A 16902-nucleotide genomic window follows, 5' to 3' on the forward strand; every position below is an offset into this window, starting at 1 on the left:
AGCCAATACCCGGGATAACATAAGTATTTTATTATTTCATTACGTAATATTATTATATATTACTTATTTGTTTATTAAATTTATTCTTAAAAAGAACGTGAATGGTTATCTTCCCTACTAGAATCATGAAAACATGTTGATAAATAAAAAAATAATTAACGTTTGTTTTTTTTTGTAATTTTTCCCCATGTTGTTTTACATACATTTTGTCATAACATTGTCAATAAATTATAATTAATTATTAGGGACGATAGCCAGGCGTTTTGTGAACATTAAAAAAAAAATTAAGCAAATCGCTTGAGTAGTTCGACAGGAATCATGTTCGCCAGTTTAAAAGAGTTTGTTTTGAGAAAAACGCGTTTAAAGTGCCAGATGTGCACTCCGAGCGCTCCGAACGTCGAGCGGTATTAATATTTTTGGGCTTTTTTCGAAACCTTCCAATGGTAAAGTGGGTTTCTACATTAGTTCTAAGGGTATAAGGGTACAGAAAATGCAAACAAAAAAAAAAATTGCAAAAACGATTACCATACTGACCCCTTAATTAAAAAAACTGCAAAAAGGTCAAATGTAGTGAAATAACTTGTTGAAATTTTGCAATTTCGGAATTTTCAAATTTAAAGTAGACATAAATGTCACATTTTTTATATACAGTATCATAAATGTTTTTAATAAATAACAAGTGTTTGGGTTTCTTTAAAAGGTTAATTCTTTGTATTCTATAACAGTATAAAATGAATTGGTCGGCTTTAGAATACCATCCCAGGATTTTGGGAATTATATGGGTATGGTCGGATAGAGGATATTCTCCAGATTAAGAATATATATAGTTATAGCCGCAGGAAACCAATAGTTTTCGAAATATTTGCGTTTAAAGTTTAAAATTACTACTATTTGATTTAGGTATTTTTGCGATTTAAAATTAATATAATATTACACTTATATTTTGCTCTTTTATATCCACTAGTACTTGACTAATTCGTTTGTACACATTTATTTTACATTATATAGTGCATAAATAGTTTTAATTCAATATTTAATTTATTTTTCAAATCTATTTACTTTACAATAACGAAAAAGCCCAACACAGCGGTGTTATCAGTTTTTTTCGCGTATAACTCCTTCGACAGCGGCCTTCGACCGCGCTTGAAGAAATAATCCTGGTCGGACCACCACCGAGGTGTTATCAGTTATTTCGTGTAGAATTCCTTCTTTCGTTTCATCACATTTCATAATGAATTTTACTTAGACGGTATAACCCTTTTTTTTATTAACTTTTATTCTTAGCAAAATACGGCAAATATGGAGTTGAATCTGCGAATGGTAGGCACCTTGCCGTAGTGCAGAGGCTTAAGCGCAAGGCATACTCGGCACCCCCCAACCGGTGTGGGTGGTGCTGATAGGCACTGCCCAGGCAGGATGCCGGATGCCACATACGTGCGTCAACCAAGAGCTAACACCTCCTAATCCAGGGTGTTATGCGACACCCGTGCCCATTGGATGATTTGCAGCCAGGAGGTAAATTCGGCTGTATTCTAACGGAGCCTCCCCAACACCGGGCTGAATTGGGGAGTAACTGTGGCCTTACCGCGTCAAGGGGCTTTGGCGTGGCGGACCCCCTAGTTCTCCATTAGAATAATAGACCCGACAGCTCACCGCGTTGAGCCAAAGGTCGTAAGAACAGGATGAACACTCAACAAAAACCTACAACAACAACACCAAACAACCGAGGACAACGGCAAAGAAAAGGAAATCGGCGCAGCGGCAGGCAAGGTGGGTCAAGGAGCTAGGCGGAAGTTTAGCTTCCTTGACGCTCTCTCGCAAGAGGAGAGGGCGTTGTTTGAGCATGCCAGGGATGATGACGACGACATGCCCTTATGCAGCGGCGCTCGCCTGTCGAAAATGCCTGTGGCCGCTGAGGCAGCTACGAGAGCCGCCAAGACCCCCCTCAGACGGCTTAGTGGCTCGGACTCGGTGGAGTCACATCGGGCAAGACTCCCGAGGTAGAGGGAACAGTGTATCCCCGGCAAAGGAGCGTGGCAGGACCGTGCCAGCTCGCGCGCAAGGCAGCGGCACTAGTAACCGTGGCCCTGTCAGTGCAACCTTGACCGCAATGCGAGGTGACGGAAGAGCAGTGTCATCCAAAAGGATGAGGCGCAGCAGCACAAGGACAGCCGGAGGCTAACCATCCGCACCGGCTTCCCACCGGGTGGAAGAGGGGCGCCGCAGATATGCGGATGCTTTTAAAGGACCTCCTCATGGAAGAGGTATTCAGAGGGAATGAATACGTGGCGTCTTTCCTTGGGGTGGAGTTTAAAGGAAGCATGGTACAGGGGGACTGCAAGGACGAGACGTCCGCCAACTGGCTGCGGGAGTTCACCCCAAAGCTGGAAAGGTCCCGTCCTCTGTGCGAGAAGGGTGGAGGACTTGCCAATCATGCACAGCATGACAATGTTCCTCCCCCAATGCGGCGACAAGTCCTATGAGTTCGCCCTAGGTCTGGTGAAGAATCAGAACTTGGGCCTCAGTATCTCAGCCTAACGCGTCGTCAGCAGCAAGGTGGAGGAAAAAGGTGATATGAAAGGTTGGAGACTGTACTTGTACATAGACGACGAGTCGTACATCGTACGTCGCTGGTACTCAACAAGGCAGGAGTACCGCAAAACAGGCACCGACTGTGGCGGCCCCGGAGGTAGAAAGAATGCAGGTGGATGAGGTTGCGAATCAACGCAGCGAGAGCAGGGCTGGGCAGGCTACGCCTGTTGCGACCTCCGACGTCCCCGATGAGAGGTCCTGTGGCCAGGGAGCAGGGCTACCCTCCACGCAGGAACTCCTCGATGGGCTAGGAGACCCACTGGATGGCAGCGCAATTGACGGCGGGGATGAGAATCTGCCCCTCATAGAACCACTATTATAGTGGCCGTCAACACGGAAGTCGCACAGGTGAACCTGCATCACGCGGCGGCAGCTTCAGCTGTCATAACGAGCAGGTTCACAGCGGATAAACTAAGCATCCTGCTGATCCTAGAGCCTTTGGTTTATAGAGGAGAGGTTAAAGGCCTCAAAACGGAGTTCTATAAGGTAATCTGGGATCTCTCTAACGAGAGACCTAGAACTTGCATAGCGGTCAGAAATAATATTGAATTCTTCTGCATTTCAGAGTTCCTGACGCAGGATCTGGTGGCTCCAGTCCAGGGACTTCGAAGGCAAATACTTCGTTTTGGCTTCAGCCTATTTCCCAGAGGAGGCATCCACGGCACCCCCGGAGGTGGTGGAAAGACTGGTGGTGTACTGCAGAAGGTACAGGCTTCCTCTAATCATTGGCTGCGACGCGAACCCCCACCACTTGGAATGGGGCAGTACAAACTGCAACGCAAGAGGTGACTCTCTTTTAGAGTACATATTATGTAGTAACTTAGCTATAGAGAATGTGGGGTCTCAACCCACATTCATAACTATAAGCAGGAGAGAGGTGCTGGACATCACCTTGAGCAACGAGCCTGCGAACGGATTGAAACACCGGAACACCTGCTGATCGACTGCACAGCAGTCTGTAGATGCAGTATTAAGGCCCTTGGATCCACGTTTCCGGATAGGGATCGCAACGCCTCACTAGCACCCGGTATAATATTGGACTTCATCAATGTGCTAGGGCTAAGTGAGTCTTTGTGAATTAGGAGAGGGCACAATAGACCTAAGGTCGCGGTGCATTCCTCATCTATCAATCTAAATCCTCGGTATATATAGTTGCCGCTGGCTTATGGTTTTTGATATATTTGCATTTAAAGATCAAAAATTCAATGCGTTCTTCTCAGATTTATAACGCATTTTACACTAATATTTTTAACTTTTATATCCACTAACACTTCACTAATTCGGTTCTACAAATTTGTATTGTATTAAATAGTGCAAAAATAACTTTAACTCCATATTTTACTTTCGTTGAAATCCTTTTATTCTTACAATAAAAAAAATGGTTGCAAACAACCAAAAAATTAGTGTTACCATTTTTTGTAGTCGAATAAAAACAATTAAAAAATAAATATTATATTGTCGATACAAAATTCATTATCGTGTGACGAGTAATGTAAAATCTTTTAGAATTTACATTATATTGATAAATCCCGAATTTTGATCGGCCAGGGTTATTTTTCGTGAAGCGAAAAAGGAGTTCAACTGACACGCCCAGGTGTTGATCCGATCAGCGTTATTTTTTTTGAAACGCGGCCGAAGGCCGCCAATGCCGAACGGAATTCAATGTGAAAAACAAATAATGTGTTATTTATTTCCTGACATAGGGGTATTATTTGTTCTCTTTGGTTATTTTGTAAAATATGTACGTACTGTAACACCTTACCGTGGCAAGACTAGAGAGCAGGCTGACTGCGACAAACCAGTATGATCGATTGGTGCGTTTGTCCACCAGAAAACAAACCTGTTCCTGGTGAACTAATAAACGGTACTTAAGCAATCGGTGTTCAATAAAGACCAGCGCACTGGCAACACCTAACAACCTACAACAAGGAGATTAGATGCACGAAGTCAAGAAGAGGAAAATTCTGTGTCAGCGTCTCCTCGCTCCCTGAGGCAGCTATACTGCACAAGGCTTTGTTAAGACGGACACAATATTATCCGTTAGAAGACAGGTCGGGACTTATACGACCAGCGTGGTTAACTTTATTGAGCTTGTCTTATTTTAAACCCAACTGTTTGTTTAGCAAGAAAAACAATAGTTATGTATGCCCCGAATTTCTATGTAAAAAAATATTGTCGGTGTCGTGTAGTGTATTATGAACGTTTGAACTTGTGAGTGGTTTATAGTTAGTGTGTTACAAAATGTCACTAAAGCAGAAAACTTCATTTCAAATCATATTCAATTTGCATCAGAAAGCTCAGATTAAAAAAAAATCGATGAAGGTATTGATTGAAATCGATTGACGTTGGGTTATAAAGTGTCTAAGGCGGCCATCTCAAAAATAAAGAAAGAATATCTTGTCTTTTGTCATGCCACGATAGCCGGTTCTGCAATTCCCACGACAGCTGGTTCTACGCACCGGAATTGACTCGGATTTCATCCGACCAAGGGCCGTTCTTTCGGCGATCTAACACCGTTTGGATCGGTAAGTGTTAATTTGTCTTTGTCGTCACTGGAGCAATGCCTTGCAGCAGGGTTGCTCCGTATCCTCCTGACTCGCGCTGGCATTGAGTCCAACCCGGGCCCGGAGGAATTTTTCTGCTGCGTATGCGCAAAACGGCTCCATCCAAACTCCACCTCGGTCAGGTGTAACACATGCAATGGATGGAGCCATCTTAAGACCTGCTCAGGCCTTAAGACTCATAGGGAGTGGACCACGCGTTACGTGGCCCCATGTTGCCTGCGCAATACTGCGACCCAAGTCTCTACGGCTGTGCAATCCGCACATAGTTCGCGCGCCGCGCCGCCACTCAATCCGAGTGGCCAACAGAGGACCTCTACGGTCCCCAGGAGCTCAAACAGGCAACATAGCTCCCCCTCTGACGAGGAGATAGTTGCACTTATGAATCGGGAACGTGTATCGATAGCTGCGGTCCAAGAAACCAAGCTAAACAGCCGCTCAGATCTTCTGAGTTGTGCCGGTTTCAACGTATTACGTAAAGATCGCTAGCGAGATAATGGTGGTGGCCTAGCCTTCATATTGCACAACACCGTGCAGTATCGTCTAATCGACAAAAACATCGACCCCAGGGATACTACCCTAGAATGACAGGGTATAGCTATCCGGTCAGGCGATGTCGAGCTAGAAATATTTAATATATACATCCCCCCAGTTACATGTTGCCCAACAGGATATCACCCGAATATAGGTGCGCTACTTCGTGGTGAAAACCGTTTGGTACTAGGCGCGCACCATGATCTTTGGCATTCCTGCCTGTCAAATGACCGTAGGGGATGAAACTGGCGGAACAGATTGACGATTCGACATTTTGCACAATGAATGACGAAGCCCCCACCAGACTTTTGGGCACCTGTAATAGCTCGCCGGATATTACCATTGCTAGCGGTGGTCTGATAAATAGCATAACCTGGCGACCTATGCTAACTCTTGCATCAGATCATCTGCCCATAATTATCTCGATCGAGAAGCCTCCTGATTTTGTTTCTGTGGACAACCGCACCTACATTAACTTTAACAAAGCTAATTGGGTCGGCTTCACAGAATTTACTGAGAGCACCTTCAACGCTCTACCTATTCCTACGGACGTATGCGTTGGCGAACGTCAATTCCGCAAGGTGATCGCAGCAGCTACCACTCGCTTCATCCCGGCTGGAAGAATAGCGGAAATCCGCCCCAATTTCCCAGCCGAAGCAGCCGTTTTAGCTAATGAGCGCGAGGCCTTAAGCCATGCCGATCCCGGGGATCCCGGAATAAGGGATCTCAATTTGGAGATTCAGATACTGTCAAAGTATCAGTTTAATATGAAATTAAAGTTATTTTTACACTATTTAATATAAAATAAATAGTTAGAAACGAATAAGTGAAGTGTTAATGGATACAGAAGTTGAAAAGATAAGTGTAAAATTAATTATAAATCGGAGAAACACACGTTTTAAATAGTTGAATTTTTAAACTTTAAACGCAAATATCTCAAAAATCATAAGGCAGCGGTAACTATATATCGGGTGATTTTTTAAGAGCTTGATAACTTTTTTTAAAAAAAAAAACGCATAAAATTTGCAAAATCTCATCGGTTCTTTATTTGAAACGTTAGATTGGTTCATGACATTTACTTTTTGAAGATAATTTCCCATTTAAATGTTGACCGCGGCTGCGTCTTAGGTGGTCCATTCGGAAAGTCCAATTTTGGGCAACTTTTTCGAGCATTTCGGCTGAATAGCCCGAATTTCTTCGGAAATGTTGTCTTCCAAAGCTGGAATAGTTGCTGGCTTATTTCTGTAGACTTTAGACTTGACGTAGCCCCACAAAAAATAGTCTAAAGGCGTTAAATCGCATGATCTTGGTGGCCAACTTACGGGTCCATTTCTTGAGATGAATTGTTCTCCGAAGTTTTCCCTCAAAATGGCCATAGAATCGCGAGCTGTGTGGCATGTAGCGCCATCTTGTTGAAACCACATGAGTCAACATTTAAATGAAATTATCTTCAAAAAGTAAATGTCATGAACCAATCTAACGTTTCAAATAAAGAACCGATGAGATTTTGCAAATTTTATGCGTTTTTTTTTTTAAAAAAGTTATCAAGCTCTTAAAAAATCACCCGATATATGTATATGTATATATTTTCTTGATCTGGAGGACCTTCTCTATCCTTACATACCCATTTTAACAACGAAATCGGGGGATGCTATTCTAAAATTTACCCGAATATGGAAAGAAATATTTGATTCTGGATGCAAATACTTTGATCACCACTTTATCAGGGGTGTTGTGGAATCCAAGACAGAATTGCTTAGATGTCAGAATTGCAAACCAATTCTGATTATCAATGGTGTCACAGAATCTGATTAGATTTTCGTCTTTTCGAACATACGCAAAACCAATATTCGAACCAACTGTTTACTAATGTGACAAAACTTGCAAATGAATACATTTGGAAGCAGTCCTATTAAAGTTTTTAATAAGTTCCGAATTAAAGAAAGATTTTAGAGATAACATATATCTAATGAACAAAGACGCATTTGTCTTTAAGTTACGTTTATTACGTTTTCTAAATCTTCTTAAAGGGAGGAAACTGCTTTAGAATCTTAAAAAAAATTGATATTTTTTTGCTTAAATCGCTTTAAAATGTATGAGCAGAAAGCGCAGACTTTGTCGCGCGATTTCTCGGTTTTCCATTTTTACGATTTTTGGGGCAAAGTTTATTATCTTTGGCATTAAATTATCTTCTATTTAAACTAAAAAAAAAAACTAAGAAAAGTTAAGTTTGAACATATATATGTTTAAACAACATAAAATTTAAAATCTTGAACATAAGTTATTAACAAATTTGAATCTCTTTGAATTTTTTGTTTCCGATAGAAATTGCAACCTGCATACTGCCCGCCGTCAGACAAATGCACATGCGAGATGCATCGAGCAACTGCTTCCCTAAGGCAGAATATCAAAGAATTCATATTCAAAAAATTTTCGGATGATGTTTAAATATATAACTATAAACCCAAGAAATTTTGCTTTAATCAATTATTTCTTTCCCTCCCAAAACTTTACTTTAGTATCCCATTTTGAAGAGGTTTTGTTTTTTTGGGGAAGGGGACTGGGGGCTTGCTACCCCCTCATTTGAAAGGTAATGAATAGAGCTTTTGAATAAAGCACCCTTCCCCCCCTAGGACCACGGGGGGCTCTAGGGTAGCCTCCTGAAAATGGTGTAAAATCGTAGTTTTTCCCTACAATTTTCACTAATTATTATAAAATTTAAGTATATTTACGCATAGAGTGACTCTATGTTTGGTATTTTTATTATTTCAATGAATTAAAGTGGAAATCCACTTTATTGAAATAATAAAAACACTGAAAATTAAAAATTGTATATGTATCGGTAATACCAAGATAACCCAACCAACCATTTATACAAGACCCTGAAAAGTGAGCAATATATTACGTCCATTTAACGAAAATTTGGAAAAAAAATCGCGCGATTTTCAGTATAATATATTACATTGAAACAAGCGCCGCAGGCGAAAATTTTCGTTATATGGACGTATTTTGTCAATACTTTCATCCTTCGATCCGAAACGAGTCTTATGTAAAGTAACACAAATGTACATATATAAGACCTACCATTTTGATTCGTTGGGTTATTACTGTCTTCCTTTTGTGCTTATTTTCTTCGTCGTTTGACAGTTCATATTCGGTAATTTTGCTTACATTTCAAGGAACAGTATAACACGTAATTGAAAGCTTTTTTATTTATTAAATTGTACATAAAATTGCAACTTAAAATTCATAATTTATCATTAATTCAATTAAATATATTTTAAAGAATGCGTGTGTGTTAAATTGGTTAAATTTTTTGCAAGCAGTGCAACAAAAACTTCAACAGAAGAGAGCCATTGTTTGAGCAAATGTGAAAATGTGCGTTTTTTGCTTACTTAGGGTCGACTTTAGTATACGATCCCACGATTTCAGGGTTAAAAGTGGTATGGTTGGATAGGGCTGATGCTCCAGATTAAGAAAATATATGATTGTTGCCGCCGCAAGCTTATAGTTTTCGAGATATTTGCATTTAAAGTTGAAAATTTTGCAAATTTTATCTTGCAATTTCTCGATTGCTAGTAATTATTTAATTCATATTATGCACTTTTTATGCACTTACACTTCACTACATTGTTTCTATCGGGTGATTTTTTAAGAGCTTGATAACTTTTTTTAAAAAAAAAACGCATAAAATTTGCAAAATCTCATCGGTTCTTTATTTGAAACGTTAGATTGGTTCATGACATTTACTTTTTGAAGATAATTTCATTTAAATGTTGACCGCGGCTGCGTCTTAGGTGGTCCATTCGGAAAGTCCAATTTTGGGCAACTTTTTCCGAGCATTTCGGCCGGAATAGCCCGAATTTCTTCGGAAATGTTGTCTTCCAAAGCTGGAATAGTTGCTGGCTTATTTCTGTAGACTTTAGACTTGACGTAGCCCCACAAAAAATAGTCTAAAGGCGTTAAATCGCATGATCTTGGTGGTTAACTGCCCATGCATCCCGAAAAATGCACTGTTTGGTGTGGTTTGTACGCTGGTGGAATCATTGGACCGTATTTTTCAAAGATGCTGTTGGACGCAACGTTACGGTGAATGGCGATCGCTATCGTTCGATGCTAAAAACTTTTTGTTGCCAAAAATGGAAGAACTGAACTTGGTTGACATGTGGTTTCAACAAGATGGCGCTACATGCCACACAACTCAGCGATTCTATGGCCATTTTGAGGGAAAACTTCGGAGAACAATTCATCTCAAGAAATGGACCCGTAAGTTGGCCACCAAGATCATGCGATTTAACGCCTTTAGACTATTTTTGTGGGGCTACGTCAAGTCTAAAGTCTACAGAAATAAGCCAGCAACTATTCCAGCTTTGGAAGACAACATTTCCGAAGAAATTCGGGCTATTCCGGCCGAAATGCTCGAAAAAGTTGCCCAAAATTGGACTTTCCGAATGGACCACCTAAGACGCAGCCGCGGTCAACATTTAAATGAAATTATCTTCAAAAAGTAAATGTCATGAACCAATCTAACGTTTCAAATAAAGAATTTTGCAAATTTTATGCGTTTTTTTTAAAAAAAAGTTATCAAGCTCTTAAAAAATCACCCGATACATATTTTTTTTTTCAGTAATTATTTAGTTATTTGCTTAAAATAAGCATTTCATATTCTACACAATTTTCATTTCATGCACAATAACAAAAGTATTCCGTGTTGACAGATAATAAGTGTTGCCATAATTACACATTTATCAAACGAATAAACATGAATAAAAAATAGGATTATACCCCAAATACATAAATCATTGCCCTTTTTCTTGATATATCAAGATTTTTGATACACCTCGGTGTTGGATCGGCCAGGGTTATTTTTTTGAGTTTTACTTAAAAAAAACCTGATACATCCCGGTGTTGGATCGGCCAGGGCCGCCAACGCGAAAAGGAGTTTTAATTAAAAAAAACCTGATACACCCCGGTGTTGGATAGGCCAGGGTTATTTTTTTGAAGCGCGGCCGAAGGCCGCCAATGCAGAAAGAAGTGGGACGCGAATGGACTAATGTTTACCCTGGTGTTGGATTGGCCAGGGTTTTTTAAGCGTGGCCGAAGGCTGCTAATGCACAAAGGTAATCTTAAAGTTATGTTAAATAGGGTATATCTCCCTCTTTATACTACATTTTCTATAACGGATATTGTTACAACTAAACAAGGTACCGTTCTTTTTGTTGTCCGTTTTGTCATTATCTTCACATTTATCAATTCCGCGTTTCCCATTTTTAAACTACATTTTCTATAACGGGTATTGTTACAACTAAACAAGGTACCGTTCCTTTTTTCCCGTTTTGAAATATGTTTCATATTTACTTCATTTGAATTCCGCGATTGGATGCAGCCATATATTCAGGATACAAATTTAAAGAGCATAAAATTTAAAATATACAGCTGCGAGATTTTTAATAGCAGTGCCCACCCCATGTTTCGAAAACTGTTGGTACATATTTTACATTACAAAATTGGTACTTCGTATTCACAGGGGGTTTTACCACAACGTAAAGAAAAGTTTCTGCACACAATAAATTTAAGTTAAGTTGATATTTTATTTATTAAAATTTTTTTTTTGAACCAAGTACATAAATTAATGGAGCAAAAAAATAGCAGTATTTCAGTTTATTATAACTTAGAGGTAATTACGGCAAAAAATAAATGGTAATTGATATTTAATTTTATTGATCACATTAATATTTAGTTGCATTGCCATTATTTTTTATGACTGCAACACATCTGTCCTTCATGGAGTCCACAAGGCGACGACATCTTTCCAATGGAATGTTATACCATGCCTTTTGAACTACTTCCCACAAATCCTTGTTATTTGTTGGTTTTTCATCCCAAACGGCTTTCTTTAGATCAGTCCATAAGTTCTCAATTGGATTGAGGTCTGGTGATTGAGCTGGCCACTCCATAACCTCAATCCTATTCTCTCGAAACCATTCTTTTGCCACTTTACTAGTATGTTTTGGATCATTGTCTTGTTGCATGATCCATTTCAGTGGCATACTGTCTTCGGCATAAGGAAGCATGTTAGTTTGCAAAATATTCACATACAGGTATTGATCCATTATTTTTTCAATGAGCCGTATCGGACCAACACCATGATAGGAAAAACATGCCCATACCATAATAGATGATCCACCATGTTTAAGGGTTTTCCTAGTATACCTTGGATCATATTCTTTATTAGGTGGACGTCTCACATATTCCCTTGATCCTTTCCCACCATAGAGAACCATTTTGCTTTCATCGGTCCAAAGAATATTTCGCCACTTTTGGAGTGGCCACAACAAGTGATCGTGTGCAAACTTTAGTCTTTTGTCAATGTGATTTTTCTTCAAAAGAGGAACTTTGCGGGGGCTCCGAGCATACAAATTATTATCTCTTAAACATCGTCTGACTGTATGGACTCCACATGGCAGATTTAACTCATCTTTAATTTGTGTAGCTGCCTTTGATGGATTGGCTCTGCTAGTCCTTACTATGCGTTTCTCCAGGGATGCTGATAAAATCCTTTTACGCCCACGTCTTTCAGATGATTTTTGGTATTTAAGAGCATTGGAAATCATTTTTGCAGAACAACATAGTAATTTCTGTACTTCTTTATAAGTTTTACCTGCACTTATCAGATTTTTTATCAAATTGCGTTTCTCCGTCCTGCAATGTTTTCCACGACCCACTTTAGATAAATATATTGCGTGAACACAATAATTAATTTCTTATTATATTGTAAATGATAATATTACTTACTTTTAAAAATCGTATATATTAAATTTTCAATTTTATTCAGAGAACAATTAAACGCTGCTATTAATGTGCTCGCCATACAAACCACTTAGCGTCAGTGAAATTAAAATATCAAAATATGATGCCAATCTACGGTTATTCATGACTAACTGCGAATACTAGTGTTAGTAAACGCTTTAGGAAAGAAGAAAAAATGAAAACACTTAAAAATAGTAAAACTACAGTGGTAGACAGTATGTCCTTCAAGGGACTGCTATTATTTTTCTCGCAACTGTATATAAATACATATATAATTATTAAAAGTTGAATTTTAAAAAATGAGTGCAAATTCATCAGGTAAGTAATATAAGTTTTAAACTGAAAAAAATATAACTTAAGGTATTTAAATAGATTGTGTCGGAGCGTCAAACAGCCGAGGTGTTATAAAGCGAACCAATGTGCTTAAAGCGGCGGAAGTGAAGTCAATGTGGAGTATTATAAAAATATTCCAAACATTTGACACAAAAAAGAAATGTATTTCCTTTGAAAAGAACAAGGTTTGATTTTAAAAGCCAAAATTTGCCGTACGCATAAAATGCCAATGACGCTGTCGTTAAAAAAAAGTAGCAGTGTTGGGGTGTTCCGATGCCGGAAAGGGGGTTGTCGGAACCGAAGTGCGTTGGCAAGGTCGAGCGATACCTGGTTCGAAAACGTCAAAATCCCACTTCCGCAGGTATTGTATCTGATGTATGCGTATGCATCTCATTGGTCACATGCGAAAGTGAGGAAAAACAGTTTTATCAGGGAACCAGTTTTATCTAGCGCTACAATATGTGACTGGTATAATTACTGCCGCGAAGCTGTAGTATTATACCAGGTTGACCATCAGGTAGCGGTAGGTAAAATTGGTGGCCCTAGTAAAACTGTTCAAATAGACGAAAGCAAATTTGGGAAGAGAAAATACAACAAAGGTAATAATAAAAATATAATTTTTTTATGTAATTAATATATCTTTTCTTATTTTAGGGCGGAGAGTCGAGGGCCACTGGGTTCTTGGGATGGTTGAGGATGGGAGTGACGAAATTAGGCTGGAGGTATGTCCCGGCAATGTCAGGTCTGCTGAGGTGCTCATACCTTTGATAGAGAAGCACGTGGCAAAAGGCAGTATTATATGTACTGATTGCTGGAGGGCATATGACTGTCTAGCCAGTCACGGATATGAGCACCGACGCGTTAATCACAGCGACCCCGATAATCCGTTCGTTGACGAGGCCGGGACGCATACTCAACGCATCGAGTCCCAGTGGCGAGTAATTAAACGTTTTTTTATTAAGGACAATTACAATAATAGCGAAGATTTTTCTAATTTAATTTATGAATATACTTGGAGAAAAAATATTGCAAATAATCATCACGATCCTTTTGTAAAATTATTAGATGCAATTAAATATACATATAAGCCTTAAAACTTTTTTTATTACAATGGAAAATTTATTTCAGATGGTATTTGTCTCTTGGTTTGAGTTTTTATATTCATTTTTATTCGTTTGATAAATGTGTAATTATGGCAACACTTATTATTTGTCAACAAGGAATTTTTTTTTTTTTTTGTGCATGGAATGAATGTTGTGTAAAATCTAAAATGCTTATTTTAAGCAAATAACTAAATAATTACTGGAAAAAAAAATATGTAGAAACAATATAGTGAAGTGTAAGTGCATAAAAAAGCATAATATGAATTAAATTACTAGCAATCGAGAAATTGCAAGAGAAAATTTGCAAAATTTTCAACTTTAAATGCAAATATCTCGGAAACTATAAGTTTGCGGCGGCAACAATTATATATTTTCTTAATCTGGAGCATCAGTCCTATCCAACCATACCACTTTTAACCCTGAAATCGTGGGATCGTATACTAAAGTTTCCCCATTACTTATATCTAAAAAAACAAATTAACATTAAACAATAAATTTACATTTAAACCACAGTTTAATTCATTGGCTATCCGTGCTATATAAATTTAAAAAATCCGTGCACGCATTTAAGAGGAATAAGCAGTGAAAATGAGATACTGAAACAAACCCAACCCATCGATTTCTAAGCCTCTAAAGCAGGCTCCTCCCTTAAATATCCGCATTTTTTTTTTCAAAACTCAATAATTAAAACATTACGGTTTTTATTCTTATGTTTTCTCCTATAGAAATAAAGATACATTAATTCGTAACAATAAAATAACTTGATTTCTTAACTTGCATTTCAAATCTGTGAGCGATTATCTTCTTGCTGATAAAATTGGTTTCCGTGACACCCAAAACCGATACAAATTCTGTTTCGAATATCAAACCAATAATGTCTGAATTCATGACACCTACTGCTTTTTCTGATCGGTTTCAATTCTGATTCCGACAACTATCAGATTCCACAACACCCCAGTATATGTATTTTCTTAATCTTAAGAACCTCTTTTATTCGGACATAATCACTTTAACCTCGAAATCGGGGGATGTTTTTCTAAACCCCAGGTCAATAATTCACGAAGTAGACAATTATCTTGCAGATGAGCATAGACTTATGACATCTAGTGTATATTAAACAGCGCAAGTACCAATTTTCACATATTCACTAAAACCTACACGAAAATATTCGGAAACACATCGGTAAGATTTTTTTCAGAAATCGAATTCCTTTAGACAAATTTTTTCAGTTTTTTAATATAAAGAAAAGAGACACTCAAAGATATTTGTTCGCTTTGAGTATATAATTTATAAATTTTTTTTATCAAGAGTATAAGAACGTTTACATACCTTGAGTTTGTTCGTATAAGTCTACCGATAAAGTTATTTTTCTTGAAAAGTATGATAGTAAATGAAGCTAAGGTACTCCAATAACATCCACTATTTCCACCTTAACACAAAAGAGAAGAGCGATTCCTTTTAAAAAATTTGTATTGATTTAATTAGTGATTACAAAATAAAAACTTCTGATTTCTAAAGGACTTGGTAGTTTGTATATATAAGTACTTTTTTATAATAAATGAAAGGTAATTAAATGAATGACTCTCATTAAAAAGGCACTAAGTTCAGTAGACTAAGTTTACAAACCACTTTCCAATATAATAATGGTATTAAATCTTCTTTGTTGCAAATAATTATAGCAAAAATGGAATCCTTCCAATACTGCAATATCTGAAAAGATTACAATCAATGCACTATATATACAATTGTGTTTTATCACTCACTCTACAGAATTATTATACATAGAAGTGTGGGTCTCTGTTACACTCTTTTACCAAGTTTATATGATTCCACCACATGGAGAATAATATAGGTTATACACTCAATAACTTCATTCAAATTTGTAATGCTTACAATAACTTCAAGAGTTTCAACACTTTAAGTTTTCTTAGTTATATAAAGCATATTTTAATATCCTTAACCTTATAATTTGTGGAGCACGCAAAGGCATTTACACTAGGCAAGATTAAAACGAACGCGTCAGCATATATATTCTCTTTAGTGTACGTTTGCACTAAGCAATTTTTCTCTCCTATGCAAGACCGCATAGATAAATTGATCAGAATCTCTTTTCTTGCTCTCTCGCATGTCAGCTGGCAGCGGAACCTGATCTTTTTTCTGAGCTGGCAACAAAACACAATCAGGGTTGCGTCAACCAGCAGTTACTAAAAAAGACGGGATGCCAGAAGAGCAGCTCTAAAACGAACTGCCAAAATTAGTGCGTTGTTGAAGTTTTCTTTTGCACCGCGATTCCGATTTCTTTGGCACCGCGATTTGAAGGTACCGTTGGAAAGAGGAAGTCCTCCTGATTAAAAAATATATAGGGTTCTAGGTACCGCAAACGCTTAGTTTACGAGATATTCGACCTTAAATTTCAAAAATTCGCAAAATTCGAACATTTTAAGAAGCTATTTCACCACGTTAAACCCACTTTATTCACACTTTTCTCTTCAAATTAATTAAATTACACTATAATCTTTTAAATAATTCCACATTTTACACTTTTAGCAAGGTTTTTATTTAAAAAATCTTTATTTTAAAAATAACATTTTACACTCGTTTGAACCTTATTTGTTTACCAAAAATTACGAAGAAATGGGGCGCTGCCATGTGATGACAAGGCAATTCGCTTAAATTACTCTTTTTCGCAAAAATTCCTCTATTCATGCTTATGGATATATTCTTTTTTAAATTTATTAATTTATTAAGCAAATAAGTAATATTATATACATGTATTAGTAATATTATATAACAATATACCCAGCAAAACTTGCGTGACCGAAACTCCAATACATTTACACAATTTTTACTTGTCACTAACACTTCTTCACAAATATTTGAAATGAGTAAGAAGTCAATCTATTGTGTCTTTTGTTTGTTTTATATTATAAGCTCCTCACTCAACAGATGTTAAGCAAAAATAAAACAAT

General features: G+C 37.8%; 1 protein-coding gene and 1 pseudogene across 3 annotated transcripts in view; one reads left to right on the forward strand and one right to left on the reverse strand.

Annotated features, from left to right (window-relative positions):
- LOC120782093 (casein kinase II subunit alpha) overlaps positions 1-15954 on the reverse strand; it is a 42776-nt gene extending 26822 nt beyond the window's left edge. The window contains exons 1-2 of one of the 3 annotated variants that reach the window (XM_040114241.1): positions 15697-15954; positions 15560-15634 (exon numbers count right to left, since the gene is read on the reverse strand). The gene's annotated coding sequence lies outside the window, so the exon portion shown is untranslated. Of the gene's footprint in view, positions 1-15262; positions 15363-15559; positions 15644-15696 lie in introns of those variants that run through there. The other 2 variants (XM_040114240.1, XM_040114243.1) reach the window with 2 other exon arrangements.
- On the forward strand, positions 12590-14089 carry LOC120782094 (annotated as a pseudogene).
- Positions 15955-16902: the final 948 nt, after the last annotated feature.

This window comes from Bactrocera tryoni, unplaced genomic scaffold, assembly GCF_016617805.1.
Source record: "Bactrocera tryoni isolate S06 unplaced genomic scaffold, CSIRO_BtryS06_freeze2 scaffold_926, whole genome shotgun sequence".
In the NCBI taxonomy this organism is placed as follows: Eukaryota; Metazoa; Arthropoda; class Insecta; order Diptera; family Tephritidae; genus Bactrocera; species Bactrocera tryoni.